The following is a 20945-nucleotide window of genomic DNA, read 5'->3' on the forward strand; positions in this document are numbered from 1 at the left end:
CTGGTTCTCTCTGATGATTCATGATTTCACTGTCTGAAACTTGTAAAACTTGGATGATCACAGAGGAAGCTGTGATTAGTTTGTAGGGATAATACATCAGTTCTCAGCCCATATGTTGGTTATAATGTGGAGTAGGTGTCCAGTCTGTGTTTGTTTAGAACATCTGTGACCTTAAACCACATTTCTGTTTAATTGTTGGAACAAATCACATCTCTTAATTCTAACAAACGAATGTAGCAGACAAACCAAACATTGTTGGACAAAATGGATCTTTATTACAGCGATGATGTCATCATAAACTACACTGAAAAACATTCAAAACTGTGTCAATATTACATTTTCGAAGGTAAAAAAGGAAACTTTAGATTGAACTGATCACCATTTGATGAACAAGTCGAACTTTACATTCAGCATTTGTAGTAAAAAACAACTTCTAACTAACAGCAGGGCACCAATCTGGAAAGTGTTACACTGAAATCTGTCCCCCGTTGGTTTGTGAACGTTATGAACCTCCAGTTCAGATTCTGTCCGTCACCATCTTTGCTAGTTCGGAGCGGTTTGGAGCAGGAAGTGACCATATTTGGACGAGCTGGGGGAGGAGCCAGCGTGAAGTGGATATCAAACTAGAACAACTTATGACAGAAAGAACCTGGTTTAGTTGCACCTGATTCTCAGCCAGAACCTCTTTGGCCATGTAGTGCTCCCTCTTCATCTTCAGCTCCACCTCCTCTGGGATGTCAGGAACCATCAGGTCGATCAGATGGCCGACGAAGAAGACCACATCAGGAGCTCCCTGTGGAAGACCAGGTTCTGGTAGATGTTGTCGAGGTCTGGCTGGTCCGTGAGAGGTCGGTCAACAGGAGAAGCTCAGTCATGTAGATGTGGAGGCGGTCGGGACTCACTTGTGTTTCACGTCAGCTGCTGTCCGGTGGTTCGGTTTCCTCCGAGATCTCCTTCAGGTTTGGTGGAGGAGAGTCACTCTGCGGCAGTGAAGCTCTGGATTCACGCCGGCACAGTTTAGCGGATACGACATCCTTCTCACCAGAAACCACAGCTTTCCCCACAGACTGGAGACACAGAACACAACGAAGGAAAAAAACAAACTATAACGGAAACTACGAGGGTCCGTCAATAAGTTCAGAGAGTTCTGAAAATACTTCTGAGGAAGTCTTCAGATTGTCGTCTCTCCATCAACACATTAACGGACCGCTGGTACGTGAACATCTGTGATGTCACCACGGACCTGAAACTGGAGCAGAAACATCAGATTTTGGGGGTCAAACTCTGGAAAACGTCGACAGGGACCCTTAAAAACAGCCATGATTCTGTAGTGGAAATCACTGCATGGGCTCAGGAACACTCGGCTGTAAGCAGGCGAGTTGAAGATTTTGTTCCCCAAAATCTGCTGTTTCTCTGCTCCAGTTTCAGGTCCATGGTGACATCACAGATGTTCACATACCAGCGGTCACATTAATGTTGATGTTGATCAATAACTCTGAATACGTCCCGATGAAGGTTGATGATCCTGCGTGTGCAGCCCTGTGCTGCGTTCAGGAACTCTGGACTTATTGATCCACCTTCGTTTCTCTGCTAAAACAAACTGAAGTGGATATCAAACTAGAACAACTTATGACAGAAAGAACCTGGTTTAGTTGCACCTGGTTCTCAGCCAGAACCTCTTTGGCCATGTAGTGCTCCCTCTTCATCTTCAGCTCCACCTCCTCTGGGATGTCAGGAACCATCAAGTTGATCAGATGGCCGACAAAGAAGACCACATGCTGAGGAAGAGAGACGGTAAAAAAAACCTTCAATGCTCAATCGCCTCCTCCAACAATCAGCCGTCACTTTCTTTAGCCATCTTTGGAGCAGGAAGTGACCATATTTGGACAAGCTGGGGGAGGAGCCAGCGGTGGATCTGACCGATCTGATTGGAAACCTGACGATACTACGTCCCGCCCACCGATAGCTGTAACCTGACTGCACCACAGGCCTGTCAATCAAACAGACACGCCCCCAAAAACAGGTCTTCTTGAATCTTCTTTTCTAATGAATGAGGGATTATTTTCAGATGGACCTCCAGAAAACTAATAAGAAGGAGTGACTTTAGCTAACAACACCGAGATAACTGATGGACACATTTTATTCACTTTGGATTTGATGAGAGAAGTTGAATGGGAGTCTATGGAGCCGGAGGCTTTTTGGAGCCGACCTCTAGTGGCACTCGCTGGTATTGCAGCTGAAGACACTTCTGGATCAGAACCATTTTACAGACCTGAAGCTACGAACTCTTTTAGAAACAGTCTGTGGTTCAACCTTACAAGAAAAATTGTACCCATCAAAAACTAGACAGCTGATTCTCTCTCAGCACTGAACAGGTGCGTTGGACTAAAACATTTTCATGTTGTCAGAAGAGGAAACAGAACACAGATTTATCCCAACTGTCAGCCATTGGTTACCTCGAAGACGATGACGAAGCTGAGTCGTATGGCGAGGAGGTAGAAGTACTCCGGCAGGTGTTCACCGTTTCCATCCCTGAAGCCCCGATACCTGCAGACGACCAATAGTTAATGACGACTGCTGATTCCAACACATCAACCATCCGTTACCCTCCAGAGCGATCCGCTCTCAACGTGAGGTCACGTGACCCACAGAGAGCTCATTCATTGGTCCGTCTGGAGGCCCTGTTGCCGGGGAAGCGGCCCACCTGCAGGATGTGTGCTGGTGCTGCTGGCTGTAGTTGCGCGGTGACGTCGCCAGAGTGAAGTTGACGAAGCCGCTCAGCGTGCTGTCTCTGGTGTAGCGGTAGTACAGACGCGGCAGGAAGGACGAGGTGAACGCGATGAGGAACGCCTGAAGGAGGAGTTTGGAGAAGTTCAGACTCTTCTGGTGAACCGTCAGATGGATGTTTGAAGAGGAGACCGACTCTTCCTCACACACATCACAGTCTTACGTTGCTCAGAACGGCCATGTGTGTGATGAACTGCAGGATGGGGAACCAGATGCCGATATCCTGAGCTCGCTCTACCACCGGGCGGCGATATTCAGTCACGAACTTCTGAGCGTCCAGACGGATCTCCACCCAGTTATTGATGAGAGCGAAGAGAGGAGCGAGAGGACACGCCGCCACGAAGATGGTGATGAAGCCAAACTGGAGCACTGAGGATGAGGAGGGTTCACAGTGAAGAGGAACACACTACATTTCCCAGCATGCCTCATTCAGCACCTCTGGACTCAGGTGGTAACCTAACAGACAAAGTGGGAGGCTGTTTTGGATCTACATCTGTCAACGTATGTCACTGTCTCTTCAAGAGTTCAGAGTCCGAACAGGCAGTAAGGCTCATTATCAATACATCTTATTATCCTCTTATTTCCTTTATCAATTCATTGATTTTTTTTTTTTTAAATATATAAAATGCCCAAGTCTGCAATTCCTTTTAAGTTTTGGTATTTTTGCCTAAAAATGTCTGTAAAAATGATTAATCTCTTAAAAGTGTTGTTAATGGATTTTCCATCAATTGGCTGGTTTCTGTGTTCCTGTGAAATAATAATCTGATATATGTTGTGAGGATGATTCGAGGACAGGACTCACCCATCTCCAGATACTCGCTGAAGAGTCCCTCACAGACCAGCAGCTGGTAGTCCGACTCCCAGGGAGAACCCTCCTCCTCTTCCTCCTCCTGCTGATGCTCCTCCCTCTGACCTTCCTCCTTCTCCTCCTCCTCCTCCTCCTCCTCCTTCAGCTGAGGACTCAGCCTTCTCTTTTGCCACCACGACTTCAACTTCCTGCCAAATAATGAGCTCCATAGTTTACCTTGTTCCTCTGAGACAAGTTGTTTACCTTGTTGATCATGTGTTTGTGTGTGTTTGTTGTTTACGGGGAGATGAACTCCTGGATGTTATTGATCAGCTGTTTTCCCACCATGATGACCAGCAGCTCTTGAGCCAGGACAATAAGACATCCACCGGCTCCACACTGAAAGATCGTTTACTTCTGTTGTTATTCTGCTTCATTAATGAACATAATTCCCTCCAATAAAAAGGTAAATGATGAATTAAACTACTTCCAGACTGTCAAACAGACTATAAATGTTTTCATTTACATTTAGACTTTAAAACGTTACTTATCACGTGTCTTCTTTAACAATCTAATCTGATTGATAACAGCTCGACACAACATTTCTATTTACAGTTCGACAACACATCGATCAATACATCCGTTTGTTTATGTCTTATTGACAAACAGATGATGGATGTAAACAATATCATCTTAAAGTGACGGACTCACGTCTTCGTTGCGAATTCCAAACAGAGTGTTGTAGTGTCCAGGGTAACCAACGAACCTGAAGACACAAACAAACAAACAAACAAACAAAAGAGAAAATTTAAAAACAAACAGAAATAGAAAAAATGAACTTTGAAACAAACAATACAAAACAAATAAACAAAAATAGAATAAAAACAAAAAAATGGGAACAAAAAAATTCAGAAAAAAAGGAACAAACAAAAAAAACAAGCAAGCAAACAAACAAACATAGAAACAAAGAAACAAAGAGCTGGTTAAGATACGAGATAAAACTTTACTTACAGTTTTCTCCTGTTGATGGAGGCGCTATGACGCCTCCTCTTCTCCAACTTTACAAACCAGCTGACTGACTTTAATTTGAATCAGTTTCACGTTACGGATAAAAAAAATGTCATTCAAACACAGAGACGAGGAACACGATAAAACTGAGGAGTTAAAGTGACCAAATGAAACGAGAAGGAACCATTTAAAAAAAAAGTTTGTGAAGAAAAACGACCTGTGTTGCTGAAGCTGAGAGGCCTGCTCTGATTGGCTGCTGCTGCTCTCACCTGCCTTTGAAGAAAGCGATGTAAACTGGAGATGAGTAGAAGTTAACGAACTGGAAGATGAAAACTTTGAGGATGAACATGTCTTCATATTTAGTCTGAGTGCGATGCATCTCTGACAGAAACACACAGAAAGGAAACATTACGTGAGGAGGAGCAGACGATGGTTTTCACAAGTGTTCCTGAGCCCATGCAGTGATTTCCACTCCAGAATAGTGTGTTTTTAATGCAGTGCTGCCTGAGGGCCCGAAGATCACCACCATCCAATATTGGTTTCCAGCCTTGTCCCTTGTGTTCAGAGATTTCTCCAGATTCTCTGAATCTTTTAATGATATTATGAACCGTAGACGATGAAATCCACTAATTCTTTGTAGTTTTACGTTGAGGAACATTATTCTTAGATTGTTGAACTATTTTCCAACACAGTCTTTCAGAGTGGTGAACCTCTCCCTATCTTCACTGCTGAGAGACTCCGCCTCTCTGAAATCATCTTTTTATACCCAATCATGTCACTGATCTGTTGCCATGGTAACCTCATTAGTTGTCAGATGTTCCACCCGGTGTTTTTTATTATCTTTACATCTTTTGTGGACCCTGTCACAACTTTTTTGACCAAATATCTTTAGTTTTTTCAACTAAAACTAACAACCGAATCACAAAAATATCTCAACAAGTCAAAAACTGTAAGAGCGGATGAGGAGAGTGACTCCGACTCACACCACCGGGTGAGGACATGGGCCAATCCGATGTAAACTGTGGAGAGAAGGAGGATCATCAACAGGTTCAACACTGACGCTGTAATACTGGCAATCCTCGCAGACTGAACACACACACACACACACACACACACACACACACACACACACACACACACACACACACACACACACACACACACACAGAAAACACATTTTTCATGAAGTATTTGAAAAAATAGTAACAGAAATGTGAAGTCAGTAACATGCGGTGTCCCTCAGGGAAGCATCGTCGAGTCTCTGATCTTTAAGAGTTTTAGACATTTAAATGTAGACTTCTGTCATGTTGTTTGTTGTTGTGTTGTGTTGTACTCACGATGGAGATGGAAAAGCTGCCGGTGGATCTGTAGATGAAGACGCCGATGATGGTATGATACAAAATGACGCTGATGACAAATATCAACACCACAACAACCTGCACACAGAGAGGACGACGTCAGGCTCCACGAACACAACCTGTTCATGAAGCTGCTGTAACTTCTCACATCAATCAGAACTGATCACAGTCACGTGCCCGTGGTTGTTACAGAAAGCTGCTTCGGAAGTACCCTCACATCAGAGCGGTCAGAGGTCAGGGGTCAGTGGACTCACCATGATGATGATGACCATGCAGCCCGTCAGAGTTCTGTTGAAGCGCTTGTTCTCAGGAAAGTAAGGTTCCTCCGCTCCGGTCACCGGGTTCCTCATGGTCATTGGCGCCATGGTGGTGAACTCTGGACGAGGTCGCTCCTGTCCAAGAAGGAGGTCATATGACACATTTTCATTTTGGTAAAATACTTTTTTGGGGTGAGACAGGTGTGAGGTGAGACAGGTGAGCGAAAGGTACCTCTTTGTCCTGGAAGTCAGAGCAGTCCCAGCGGTGAGACAGAGCAGAACATGTTCTCTTCCAGTACTCCAGGAAGGTGACGGCCCACAGAGACATGAAGACGCTGAGAAACACCGTCCCTCCATTATCAAAGAGGAGACCAGCCTACGCAGAGACAGACAGACAGACAGGTGGTCAAAGAGACAGACGGGTGTAGAGGCAGACAGGTGTAGAGACAGACAGACAGGTAGTCAGAGAGACAGACAGATTTAGAGACAGACAGGTGTAGAGACAGACAGACAGGTGTTGAGACAGACAGGTGTAGAGACAGACAGACAGGTGTAGAGACAGACAGACAGACAGACAGACAAGTGTCGAGACAGACAGGTGTAGAGACAGACATACAGGTGCAGAGACAGACAGACAGGTGTCGAGACAGACAGACAGGTGCAGAGACAGACAGACAGGTGCAGAGACAGACAGACAGGTGTAGAGACAGACAGATCAGTACAGAGACAGACAGACAGGTGCAGAGACAGACAGGTACCTTGTAGGTGACACAGATGTTGGAGTAGTTCCAGTAGGAGCAGATGTTACAGATTGGACACATGATGAACGTGTTTCCACTGTTACACACCTCCTTCCTACAAACACAGATGTCGTGTGACACCAGGTGTTTAACTCTGACGCCATACAGGTGTATAAAATATGAAGTTCAAGATCACATTTCAGATAATGTCATCAGTGTCATCGGCATACTAACGGAGATAAATAGATTCCTGAACGATTGTTCCAACAGAAGAATGTGACTAGAAAAGGTGAGTCTCACCTTTTAATGATGATGTCACATGCTACAACAAACTTTCTTGTGTTCACGTCAGACGCAGTTCAAACTTACGCTGGAACATCAGTAGCCACGAGCCAAAACCCGATCAGGAAGATCACCGTCCCAACGAGAGACGCTGGTAACAGCCAGCCAGTGTAGAAACCTAGAGTCAGACACGGTTCCCATAGAAACCTACAGTCAGGCATTGTTACCATAGAAACCTACAGTCAGGCATTGTTACCATATAAACCGACAGTCGGACACGGTTACCATAGAAACCTATACTCAGACGTGGTTACCATAGAAACCTACAGTCCGACACGGTTAGCATGGGACCCTACAGTCAGACACGGTTACCATAGAAACCCACAGTCAGACACGGTTACCATAGAAACCTACAGTCAGACACATTTAGATACTTTGAAGTGTTGTTGCTATAGTTACCAATCCAGGCAAAATACAGTGCAATCTTCTCCCCAAAGTACTCCCTGATGTGGTCCAGAGGTTGGTAGCGTCTCCAGCAGGACCACTGGGCCCAGTACGTATTCAGGATCTGTCTCAGACCTAAATACTGGGGGGGCACCGGGGGGGTCGGCAGCTGGAAATCACCCTGAAAACAGAACCAACGCAGAACATCAGACTGGTTTCAGTTTGGATCACAGAACTCTAAACACATCGACATCAGGGACACTGCGGACAGGAAGTCTGAAGGATGGTTTGAGACCACAGTTCAGGGCTCAGGGTTCAAGGTTCAAGGTTCAGGGTTCAAGGTTCAGGGTTCAAGGTTCAGGGTTCAAGGTTCAGGGTTCAGGGTTCAGGGTTCAAGGTTCAGGGTTCAGGGTTCAGGGTTCAAGGTTCAGGGTTCAGGGTTCAAGGTTCAGGGTTCAGGGTTCAGGGTCCAGGGTTCAGGGTTCAAGGTTCAGGGTCGTACGGACTCTGAACTCACCACCTGGTGTCTCTGAGTCGTCTTGAAGAACGTCTCTTTGTCATCGCTGCCCAGAAACCTGCAGACAGAAAACAGACAGAATCAGATCGGTCTGCTCCCACAGAGAGGACGGACAGATGGGACACAAACGTCCCCCGGCTGTCCTCAGACCGGACAGTCATGTGATCATTGTCCGGGACTCCTGGTGTCCCTCTGAGCTCCAGATAGACTTGTGAAGGATGTGAAGACATGAGGACAGAGAGCTGAGTGTGTGTGAACCTCTGCAGCTTGTTGGTCCTGAACTGACAGGTGTAGTAGTCGGGTGGAGGGTTGGGGACGTCCTGGGACAGAGGGTTGGGCAGGGACAGCTTGGACAGGACCTGCTCGGACCAGTTGACGATGGGAGCGTTGACCACCTGCAGGAGGACAGAGGACACGGTGTGAGGACGTGGACGTGTGCGGGGACAGCAGCGGAGGACGATGTGTTCACCTGCAGAGGGACTCGGAGACTGATCTCCTCTGCGTAGTAACAGAGGACGCTCCACGGAGCGCTGAGGAGGACGAAGCTGGTCCTCTTCTTCGCCTGCAGGACCTCCTTCTGCAGAGAGACACACCTCCATCAGGGGTCAGGTTTCATCCAGAGTTTGCTGTCATGTTGTTGTCATGGTGACAATAATAAACTTGTGCTAAAGATTATAAACTCTCATGGTTAAAAGAGAACGATGTTGAGTCTTAGTCTGAAACAAGAAACAGGAAGTCGACTGCGTGTTGTTGACCCCTCCGTGCACCCGACCTCCTCCTTGCACCACCTTACTGGCTCCTGCCACCGGAGGGCGCTTCACAGGGAGGAGCTGCAGTCTTACAGTTTCCCTGTTAGACCTTCTGAGACGTGAACTTTGACTCCAACTGAGGCTCAGGTGTGTTTGTTTTGCTCACCTGCTCCAGCAGCAGTCTGGTGTTGATCAGTCTGTTCAGAAACTCCTCCCTCCATGGCCTGTGGGTGGAGTCAACATCTGCACCATTGTTGTCCACACTCAGAGGCTCCTCCCACACCAACACGAAATCTGTGCGACAACACCAACAAGATGCAAAGTTGGGGACAAGATATAATTAAAACTGCAAGCAATGATGTACGGGCCCTCCGGCGCGCTGCCTCCCTGAAGCCGTCTCCCCGACGTGCAGCGCGCGAGGGACCGCGTATACCCGCTTAAAGTTGCTATTTTTGCCTCGTTTCCTGTCTCCAGCAGGGGGCGCTGGCGAGCCGTTTGGCCACGCCCACTCGCAAAACACATCAGATGTATCGTCTCACCACACCGGATGTATGTGACACGTTTCGTGAGGTTTCAAGCATCCTTTGACCTTAAACATCAACTTCCTGTGTCACAGAGAGACATCCAACTTTGCCGCATCGTCACGGCGACGCCCATTGACAGAGTCGAGCGAATGTCTCAATATATCATCAACTACATGTTTAGGTTATTGTGACCTGACTTTAGGTTCATGGGATCAACCAGCTCGACGTAGAATGTGAAAGCATGAAAAGTGTCATTTCCAGTGGCCAACAGGGGGCGCTATGACTATGAGCGAATATTACCACACAGGGGTCTTCAGGGCGGGGCTGTTATCATACCTGTGATGTTTGGAGAAGGTCGGTCCATGTACATAAGATTTAAAGCAACTCCTAGTTTCATGGCGAGACGCTCAAAATGGCCGCCACGCTACAGGCACACACATCGATGAAAACGAATTATTTTGATAACTTTTAATCCCAAACATGTTTTCTATCCATAGAACCTAAATTTAAGTTGGTCCGACAAAGTACAACGTGTCAGAATCGCCCAAAATGGTGACTAAATTCAAAATGGTGGACTTCCTGTCGAGTTGACGTAACGGTGCAATGTAACTTTTTTGTGCATCTAGGTGTGATACACGTGTCCACCGGATTTCGTGAATTTAGGTAAATGTGGCCGCCGGGGCATCTCTTTAGGGGGCGCTCTCGAGCCGTTTGGCCCCGCCCACTCGCGACTCCACTACAATATGAAAGTTTTCGCCGGGAGACAAATGTGTTTCCACTTTCTTGAGTTTTTGAATACGATAAAGCCTCCAAAAAGGCAAATCACTTTACGTAAGAATAAGAAGAACATCTTTACGAAAAACAATAGGGCTTTCGCACCGATCCTCGGTGCTCGGGCTCTAATTATGGAAAAAAAGTCACACGATAGCATGTCGTCCGAAATATGATCAAAAAGTCATACTATACTATGTCGTCCGAAAAGTGATCAGTCATATTTTGCACAACATGCTATAAGTCTGACTTCCGTTCAAGTTATGGAAGCCAGCATAGTGGTGCACCTGCCAGCGTTGTCGTCTCTCAGCCTGAAGGTACCAGGTTCAATTCCTGCCTGGAATGTTATATGTGGAATTTGTGCGTTCGTGCAAAACTAATAACCTAAAAGTAAAGTTTGTCATCCATAATATGGATGACTAACTTATGCATGTAGTCCATAATGTAAAACATTACATTCAAGCAAGAACATGCAATCAGCCGTTTCATTCTTTTGCTTGCACTTTGCGGTTTTATTTTTTTTCTATTTAGAATATATGTATAAAGTCCTATCTAAACTATTTTTGTCTTAACTTGAAGAAAAACATTATTATTACGAATTAAAACTGCAACCTATATCTCCGTCCACAAATATTCATTCAAATGCGACCAAAATTGCCATAGACATTCTTTGGATTTATGCAAAACTTTTTCAATTCCTCCAAACGTTTCTACTTCACTAAAAGTTGAATCACCATCAACAGGTGGAATCTGAACCTTTAATAACAACCTTGGTGAATTTAGTCACCATTTTTGGCGATTCACACATGTTGTACTTTAATGAACTCCTCCCACAGATTTTTTTCGGACCGACTTCAAATTGAGTGTGTGCACTCTGAACATGTTTGGAATTAAAAGTTATCAAAATAATTTGTTTTAGTCGATCGGTGTGCCAGTGGCGTCGTGGACAAAAAGTGACCCAAAAGTCATGCTCTGGCATGTTGTTCAAGAAATAACCGGCATTTTCAAAGTCAGAAATTACTAATGTGTTTTTTTGTAAGTCATAACAAAAGGGGGGGGAATTGAACCCCAAACCTTCTGGCTGAGAGGGAGCAGTGCTAAACACTGCCACCAACCTTCCCAGGAGTTAGGCAGCATTGTGACAAATCTTTGGCTCACTGCAACCTATACCTCCACCATCCACAAATATTCATTCAAATGCGACCAAAATTGCCGCAGACATTCTTTGGATAGTAGGTATACGTGTTTTCAAGGAGGTCTGCAGTGATATTAAATATCTTCCTGTAATGTGTAGTGGATGCAAAACTTTTTCAATTTCCCCAAACGTTTCAACTTCACTAAAAGTTGAATCACCATCAACAGGTGGAATCTGAACCATTAATATCAACCTTGGTGAAGAAGAATCTTTTATCTGTTGAGTTAACCAGACTGTCGGCTGAGTCTCTGGAAGCTCTGAGTGAACTCCGTGGTACACTTTCTCCTGCTACGATTCATTCGCCGGTGCCGAAGATAGTCCTGCGGTCTACGACGCTGACTCCCAGCTGGAAACAACCTCATGAAGACACGGGTTCGAGCCCCGCCGAGGTAACACAACACACATGGTTCACGGTTTACCCGCCAAGGTAACACACGAGTTTCACGGAGGGTGACACCTCCTAAGGCAAGTCCCTGTAAGGGTAAGCCACAAACCAAAGGTAAAAAGTCCAAAAGAGACTTTTTTTTTTTCATTGTGTACTGGTTGAGTTGCCTGACATAATTTGAACTTCAGTCATACTATAGTATGCCGTCCGAAATATGGTCAAAAAGTCACACTGTAGCATGTCGTCCAAATGAGGAATAGTGAGGGTGTTAGAGAGGATGTCTGGTGCAAGCTACGTCCACAGCAAGAGTTGGAGCAGTTGCAGTGTCGAGAGGAAATGCAAGGAAAGGAACAGATAGCGGAAGAAAGTCTATAAAGTCTATAAAAAAATAAAATAAAAAAAAAGAAGCCGAAGACCATATTCCAGATTTAGCTGTAAGTAGCAGGGAAATTAGAAATGTAGAAAATAAAATCACATTTTGTGTAGAAGTGAGGGTTTAGGTTTAATTCGATCTTTGAATGAGACACAGAGTGGTGTTTTTTTGGGGTTTTTTTTTTTATCAGATTCGGCAGTGGTGTCTAGATAAGGTGAACGGGGGGAATCCAGATCCCCTTTGTGTGTTTAGTACAGGTGGTGCAGGGACAGGAAAGACTCATTTAATAGAGGCTATTCAGTACGAGTCAATGAGGTTATTTTCACCAGTTTGTCGTCATCCGGACAACATTTGTGTATTGTTTACTGCTCCTACGGGGATCGCTGCATACAATTTAAAAGCAGCAACTATTCACAGGACGTTCAGTATTGGAATAGATGTCCGGCTACCGTACATCCCTTTGGGTGAGGAAAAGCTAAATTCATTACGGGTTAAATATATTGATCTCCAAATTGTGATAATTGATTAAATATCCATGGTGGATCACAATTTATTGGCATATATTCATGGTAGATTAAGACAAATCAAGCAGACTGGTGACTTATCTCCATTTGGAAACGTTAGCCTGATAGCTGTCGGGGATTTTTATCAGTTGCCTCCAGTGAAAGGGAACGCTTTGTATGTGGAGGATGTCGGAGTTAACTTGTGGTGGAGTCTTTTTGGGGTTGTTGAATTAAAGGCTATGTCCTTAGACAAAAAGATGGCGTGTTCGCAGAGCTTTTAAATAGAATTAGAACTCGTTGTAGAGGCACGCCCATATTGAAAAGTGACGTGGAAGTATTGAAGCGGTGAGGTCAGCTCAGCCTTGCATATATTTCCGACAAGTAAATGAGCACAACATTAAACAGCTGTTGAACACTTGTGTTTGATTTTGATTTTATACACTTTATTAATCCCCGAGGGGAAATGTCTTCACTACAGCAGGGGGGCTCTCAGGGGGGAGATGCTGCAGCAGGCTGCCACTAGCGCGGCGCCAGGTAACCTGACCTGAGGTGCATGTTTTTGGATGATGGGAGGAAGCCGGAGAACCCGGAGAGAACCCACGCAAGCACAGGGAGAACATGCAAACTCCGCACAGAAAGGCCCAGGACCAGATTCGAACCCGGAACCTTTGTTGCTGTGAGGTGACAATGCTAACCACTGCACCACCGTGCCACCCCTTTTTTTTTTTTTTTTTTTTTTTTTTTTTTTTTTTGATTAAAACACTTGTGTTGAATATACTACCATAGAGGCACAGGATTTTAGAATCAGCAAGACGACGGGGAAACTGGAGCGGATTAGAGGACATCATGCTCGCACATCTAAAACGTGTTTAGCTGCACAGTTGTTGTTGGGGGAGAATGCCCGAGTTATGCTGTGTAAGAACATAGATGTGATGGATGGATTAGTTAATGGTGTGTGTGGTACTGTGACGTGGATAGTTAGTGCCCAGAAAAATAAGTTTCCTCTGAGAGTTTATGTCACATTTAATGATGCTTGTGTCGGTGCACAGAGAAGGAAAAACTGTGCAGGTAGTCCAGTAGACTTAGTGGACTCTACCTTTATTGAAGCAGAGGAAGAAAGGGCGAGTAGTAAAGGAGGTTTGCGTCGACAGTTTCCACTGAAACTTGCGTGAGCATGTACGGTCCATAAGGTACAAGGGCTAACTGTAGATAGCGCAGTGGTGTTTCTGGAAAAGGTTTTTGCACCTGGACAGGCATATGTTGCTTTAAGTCGCATTAGAAGTTTGTCGGGTTTAGTTGTTCAAGAGTTTGATGAAAAATACATATATTGTAAAGAGGACATTAACAATGCAATTTCAAGTATGCCTAAATTCTTGCTAGAAAATAGATTAAAGAACCAACTGAATACACATACTTTCTATGTGTTTTTGATGAATGTGGAAGATTTGACTGCATTTATCTGATTTGGTGTCGTGTACACAGCATTTGCAGCTTAACTGTATTGCTGTGACAGAAACGTGGCTAACTGCCACTTCTTCATTGGACAATGTAAACATTGATGGATTCAGTTTTGATAGTTGTCCACGAAGTTTATCGTACAGTGGCAACCTTCCCGTATTGGTGGATTTGCAAGCACAACAAGATGGCGGTGTTGGCATGTATAGTAATAATAACATGGAATATGAAATTGTCCATGTGCCCCATGTTAATTTGGAGTGCTTAGTGTACAACTGTCCTCTCTACAATATATTGATAGCACTTGTATATCGGCCACCACGTTATCCCATGTTATTGTTTAAAAATCATCTTGACATTTTACTTAATTGCCTCCAAGAAAAAAGTGAAACAATTGCTGTCATGGGGGATTTTAATGAGGACATTTTGAAATCGTCAGCAATATGTGCATTTTTAACAGAGAAAGGGTACGTTCAACTTGTAACAGAACCCACTACTGAAAAAGGAACACTAATTGACCACATTTATGTAAAAACAAAAAAATATGAAGTCAAAACAATAGTTGTGCCCACTTACTTTAGTTCTCACGAGGGTATAATATGCTCTTTTAAATATAGAAATTTAAACAATGACATGGCTGAATAACTTGTGAACAGCTGTAGTTTGAACTGTGTTGCTGTATTTCGTAAGAGGTGAATGGAGGGTTCACAGCATTGAGATGGAAGTTATAATGATGTGGCAGTTAGAGGTTAATAGAAGGCTTTTTAATAGTAGCAATTTGAAGTAGAAGGGCAGGTCATTGAGTTGAAGCTGGTTTTCGAGGGTTCTTTGTGTAATTAAAATCAGCACAATTAACGGAGTGTTGAATTAAGGGATGAAGGCTGCAGCAGGTGGTGAGGGAGATGTTGGAAGCAGTGCAGAGTTGTATTCATTAGAACTGGCAGCGAAGGAATGATAGTAGTTTGTATAGCTGTATGAGCAGTTTTAGCATAGCAAGGTTTGAATGGGGGAGGCTAATGGTAGCTGGTAGTAATATAAAATCAGAGCTTTGCAGTGTTCTTCCACTGTTATATTGTATACTTTTATTATTGTGTACTTTATATCTGTTTTCTATAAGATTTTTCAGTATTTTGTGAGTACGTCTCTTCATATTGTTCCCCTTGCTGGTTTAATGTTTGTGCTTTCTTTTCCAGTTATCCCAGACCCTTGAACTGAATGCCTTTGATTTACAGTTACTAGTCCTCCTAACATTGTATTTTCCTGGATTTCTATGCTGTTTTATCTCTGCTCTCCCTTCTCCCTTGGTCGAGTTTGACGGCCAGCCAACTCTCCTGAGGTTTCCTCCTGTTAAAGGGAAGTTATTCCTCCCCACTTTAGGATTTTTTTACTTCCTGTTAAAAGGGAGTTTTTTTTCCTTCCACTGATGGAGGTTTTTTTCCTTCCACTGATGGAGGTTTTTTTCCTTCCACTGATGGAGGTTTTCTTCCTGCTAAAGGAGAGGTTTTTTTCCCTCCAGTTTGTAAATATGGGAATCAAAGAATTGTCCGTATTCACTGCATGTTGTACTAATAAAAATTTTAACTGTTCACTCAAATTGAGTCTCTCGTGATTGAAAGTGCATATTATTGATCAATTGATTGCAATAGAAATTTCACCTATACGACTGTTCAAAGATTAAAAAAATTACATAATTGGTGTTAATGAAAGCATGGTTATACTAATGTAATCCTATCTTTATAATCATCAAACACAAAAACGAAGACAAAGCTTTGCCACAAACACACTGCTGGTCCTTGATGGTTTGCTTGTCAACTGCATTTTGATGTTTTCTTAAATCCTAGAATAAAGTAGATGGAAGCAAGACATTTTTCAACAAAATGCTACTATGAACTTTTATCACTTTCAAGTGAAAATAAACTACATACCTTGTTGGGAAGTAGGGCTGTGATTACATGTATGTGGTGTTTACGTATGCATACTATTAATTTTTTTTTTAAAAAGTACACCCCAAACCTCTGTATCTTCTTTGAAATTACAGGTACGCTGATCGATTAAAAACAAACTCATGATGCCGAGGCAGAGTCCAACAAATTTTGATGCATGTAGGTGAAACTAAGTGCTGGAGCTGCAGTTTGGGGGCGCTAGCGAGCCGGTTGGCCACGCCCACTTGCAAAACACATCAGATGTATCGTCTCACCACACTGGATGTATGTCACACGTTTTGTGAGGTTTCAAGCATCCTTTGACCTTAAACATCAACTTTCTGTGTCACGGCGAGTGAGCCGTTTGGCCACGCCCACTTGCAAAACACATCAGATGTATCGTCTCACCACACTGGATGTATGCTACATGTTTCGTGAGGTTTCAAGCATCTGTTGACCTTAAACATCAACTTTCTGTGTCACGGCGAGTGAGCCGTTTGGCCACGCCCACTTGCAAAACACATCAGATGTATCGTCTCACCACGCCGGATGTATGTCACACGTTTTGTGAGGTTTCAAGCATCCTTTGACCTTAAACATCAACTTCCTGTGTCACGGTGAGACATCCAACTTTGCCGCAACGTCACGGCGACACCCATTGACAAAGTCGAACGAATGTCTCAATATATCATCAACTACATGTTTAGGTTATTGTGACCTGACTTTAGGTTCATGTGATCAACCAGCTCGACGTAGAATGTGAAAGTATGAAAAGTGTCATTTCCAGTGGCCAACAGGGGGCGCTATGACTATGAGCGAATATTACCACACAGGGGTCTTCAGGGTGGGGCTGTTATCATACCTGTGATGTTTGGAGAAGGTCAGTCCATGTACATAAGATTTAAAGCAACTCCTAGTTTCATGACGAGACGCTCAAAATGGCCGCCTCTCACGGGCACACACGTCGATGAAAACGAATTATTTTGATAACTTTTAATCCCAAACATGTTTTCTATCCATAGAAACTAAATTCAAGTCGGTCGGATAAAATCCCTCGGAGGAGTTCGACGAAGTACAACGAGTCAGAATCGCCCAAAATGGGGACTAAATTCAAAATGGTGGACTTCCTGTCGAGTTGACGTAACGGTGCAATGTAACTTTTTTGTGCGTCCAGGTGTGATACACGTGTCCACCGGATTTCGTGAATTTAGGTAAATGTGGCCGCCGGGGCATCTCTTTAGGGGGCGCTCTCAAGCCATTTGGCCACGCCCACTCGCGACTCCACTGGAATACGAAATTTTTCACCGGGACACATATGTGTATCCACTTTCATGAGTTTTTGAATATGATAAAGCCTCCAAAAAGGCAAATCACTTTACGTAAGAATAAGAAGAACATCTTTACGAAAAACAATAGGGCTTTCGCACCGATGCTCGTTGCTCGGGCCCTAATTATAACCACAGCAGGGTGTCAGACCCGCTGAGGCCCCGCCCCCTCTCATAATATTGACTCAGTACATTTGTTTTACTCACCGACTCGAGACGATCCATCACTGAGCACGTTTCTGTCTCGAGGCTGAACAGGTGCATTCTGGGTAAAGACAACAGACTATAACTCACAGAAGAGAAGATTCTAAACATTTAACTTTCACACTCAACAAACAGGAACAACCACTGAATTCTGAAATTTAAAAATTACTTTTTTTCCGAGGCAGTTAATCCAGCTCGTGTAAAAAATAGTAGCATAAAAAAACTTCGTGTTCACCAGGTAGCTTCGGGCTCCTTAAAGCCTGTTGACCAGAGATTACATTTCGATACAAATAAATTGATTCCTCAGTTCAGCAACTAATTAAGTCACCTATTGGTTTGCGAGCCGGAAGTGACCATATTTGGATGAACTAGGGAGGAGCGAGGGGTGGATCTGAGACTATGCCCCGCCCACTTATACTGGAAACCTGACTACACCACAGGCCTGTCAATCAAAGAGCTCCACCCCTTAACATATCTGTGTTTGAGTCCCTAAAATATATAATGAATGATGAATTATTTCCAGAAGGCTTGCCTGATCAGAAGAGTTTATCTAACGACACCATAGAGAGTCAAAGTGCTGGTTTAATCTCCTTTGTTTTTCAAATGTTTGCATGAAATGTGATTGTAAAATTTTACGTGCTGCCAAAAACAAAGTTTAGATAAAAACAGTCGAGACTCCGGGACATCACCCTGAGGAACTCCTCCAGTTATTAAGCTTTTTTAACTGAGTGTTATTCATCGGGTCGCACACAAACTGCTGTTACCACGATGGCGCTGCCTTCGTCGCCCTCTGGTCTGGTTTCCATGGTGATGAGCGTGGCGCTGTCTCCACTCTGCTTCCCGGACCTCCACATCCTCCCCCACGTTCGTCGTCCTCTTCGTCCAGAACAAAGATGAGCACAAATCACAAATTAGAAATCAAAGTTCGAGGAGATGTTTGGACATATTTTCCGTGCAGTGAGCTGTAACAACTTTACACATCAGCTCCCCAACAACCGTCTGAAACAGCCTGAGTGATCAACAGTTATTGATTATACATAGTACTACGTTTTAGTAAAATAAAAAACTGCAAATATTCTGTTATTTTTTCTGCTTTATGTCTTTAAAAATTAATGTGTTTGTACTTTTAGACTTGAATAGAATCACTAAAGGTTTGGAGACAGAGCAGGATATTGATTAACTTACAGGATAAGTGATCAATATGGTTCCAACTCACCTGTGTGTGCAGGCGTTGAAGCTCAGGTGAAGCTCGGGTGAAGCTCGGGTGAAGCTCTGGCTCTGCAGAGCAGCAGGTGGATTTCTGGCTGCACAGTGACCATCATAAGCCCCGCCCCTTAATGTTAACCCCACCTCCCCTCTTTTCTGAAAACAAACAGCTAAAGTTTGTTCTGTTACAGAAAAACAAATCTAGAGAAATATGAGAAGCACCTTCATGAAGGTGTTTTTATCTGAAACATTAAGATCTTAAAAACAGTCGCAGTTTGGCTTGGTTTCAGAAAAGATTACCGTTCGAGTTCAAATAAGAACGATTGTGATGGAAGTTAAATATGAGTTAACTTCTATTTTAACATGAACAGCACTCTCCTGGTCAAACTCTTGTCTCTGATCCATGCAAACACCCAACTTTCACCTGACTTCCTCTTTTGTTTTACTTCCTACGACCACTAGAGGTCGCAAACACGTGACTGAGTCGTATTCAGCTGCTTGTTCAAAAGGTTTCAATCTTGAAGGAGAAGACAGTCTGGATGCAAAGTTTGGTCTGAAACATCATCCTGTCGTGTTGCGTTGCTCCTTTCACCTTCAACAGTTGTACATTTTGAAACTCTGCCGTGTTCATGTGGAGCAGAGCAGCTGAAGGGAGGCGGAAAGTTTGTGTTCATAAAATTCAGCCTGAAGTCTGTTTGTGTTTGTACAAGTCAGTTTGGTCGGTTTCATCCTGACATGCAGCTGGTTTTCAACTGTCTCAGTTACAGGAGAGAATTCGACATAAAAACAGAATGTTGTGATTTGTAAATCATGTAAACTCATATTTAATTAAAAATAGACCAAAGACAACATATCAAATGTTGAAACTGAGAAATGTTATTGTTTTATGTAAAAGATTTTCTCATTGTGAATCTGATGTCAGCAACACGTCTCTATAAAGTTGTTTCAGGATCATGCTCACCACTGAGCTGCATCAACTCTTCTTTTAACAACACTCTGGAAACCTTTGGGAACTGAGGAGACCAGTTTCTGGAGTTTTGAAAGTGAAATGTGGTCCCATTCTTGCCTGATAGAGGATTTCAGCTGCTCAACAGTTCAGGGTCTCCTTTGTTGTGTTGTTCATGTCCTGATGCTCCAGATGTTTTCAATGATTGACAGGTCTGGACTGCAGGAGGCCAGTTTATCAGCGGACTCTTCTACTAGAGAGCCATGCTGTTGGAATACATGCAGAATGTGGTTGGACGTTGTTCTGCTGAAATAAACAAGACCTTCCCTGAAAGAGACGTTGTCTGGATGGCAGCATATGTTGCTCCAAAACCTGAATATATCATTCAGCATTAATGCTTCCTTCCAGATGTTCAAGCTACCCATGCCATGTGCACTAATGCATCCCTGTACCATCACAGATGCTGGCTTTAGAACTGAGCTGATAACAAGCTGGATGGTCCCTCTCCTCTTTAACCTGGAGGATGCAGCGTCCATGATTTCCAAACAGAATCTCAGATTGTGATCCATCAGACCTCAGGACAGTTGTCCACTTCACCTCAGTCCATCTTCAATGATCTCGGTCCAGAGAAGGCGGCGGTGTTTCTGGATCATGTTTCTATCTGGTTTCTTCTTTGGAGAGTTTTAACATCATTTGTGGACGCAGCGATGAACTGTGTTCACAGACGATGGTTTTCACAAGTGTTCCTGAGCCCATGCAGTGATTTCCACTCCAGAATAGTGTGTACCCAATCATGTTTCTGATTTGTTCCATCAGGTGTTTTTATTTTTATTTTTTATGTTTACACAACTTTTGCAGTCTTTTGTTGATCTTGTCCCAACTTTATTGAGATGTGTTGCTACCATCAAATTCAAAATAATCATATATTTTTCACAAAACTATAACATTTTACAGTTTCAGCATTTTATAGGTTGTCTTTGGTCTGTTCTAAATTAAATATGGGTTTATGTGATCTATAAATCATCTGAATTTGTTTTTATTTACATTTTACACAGCAACTTTTTTGGAAACAGGGCTCTAGTTTGTTATGTAGCATCATTTGAGCGGAACTGTTTCTGCAGTAAAGTGTCGGATGTGTGTGATGTCATCAGAGTGAGACAGGAGCTTTGGTGTGTTCAGTGTTTATTAGATTTCTGCTAGAAAACTT

General features: G+C 43.6%; 1 pseudogene; it reads right to left on the minus strand.

Annotated features, from left to right (window-relative positions):
* Positions 1 to 253: 253 nt before the first annotated feature.
* LOC138212663 (anoctamin-7-like) lies at positions 254 to 20140 on the minus strand (annotated as a pseudogene).
* Between the last annotated feature and the right edge of the window lie 805 nt (positions 20141 to 20945).

Source organism: Embiotoca jacksoni, unplaced genomic scaffold (assembly GCF_022577435.1).
Source record: "Embiotoca jacksoni isolate LCO1_2020_lvr unplaced genomic scaffold, fEmbJac1.0.p SCAF_58, whole genome shotgun sequence".
In the NCBI taxonomy this organism is placed as follows: Eukaryota; Metazoa; Chordata; class Actinopteri; family Embiotocidae; genus Embiotoca; species Embiotoca jacksoni.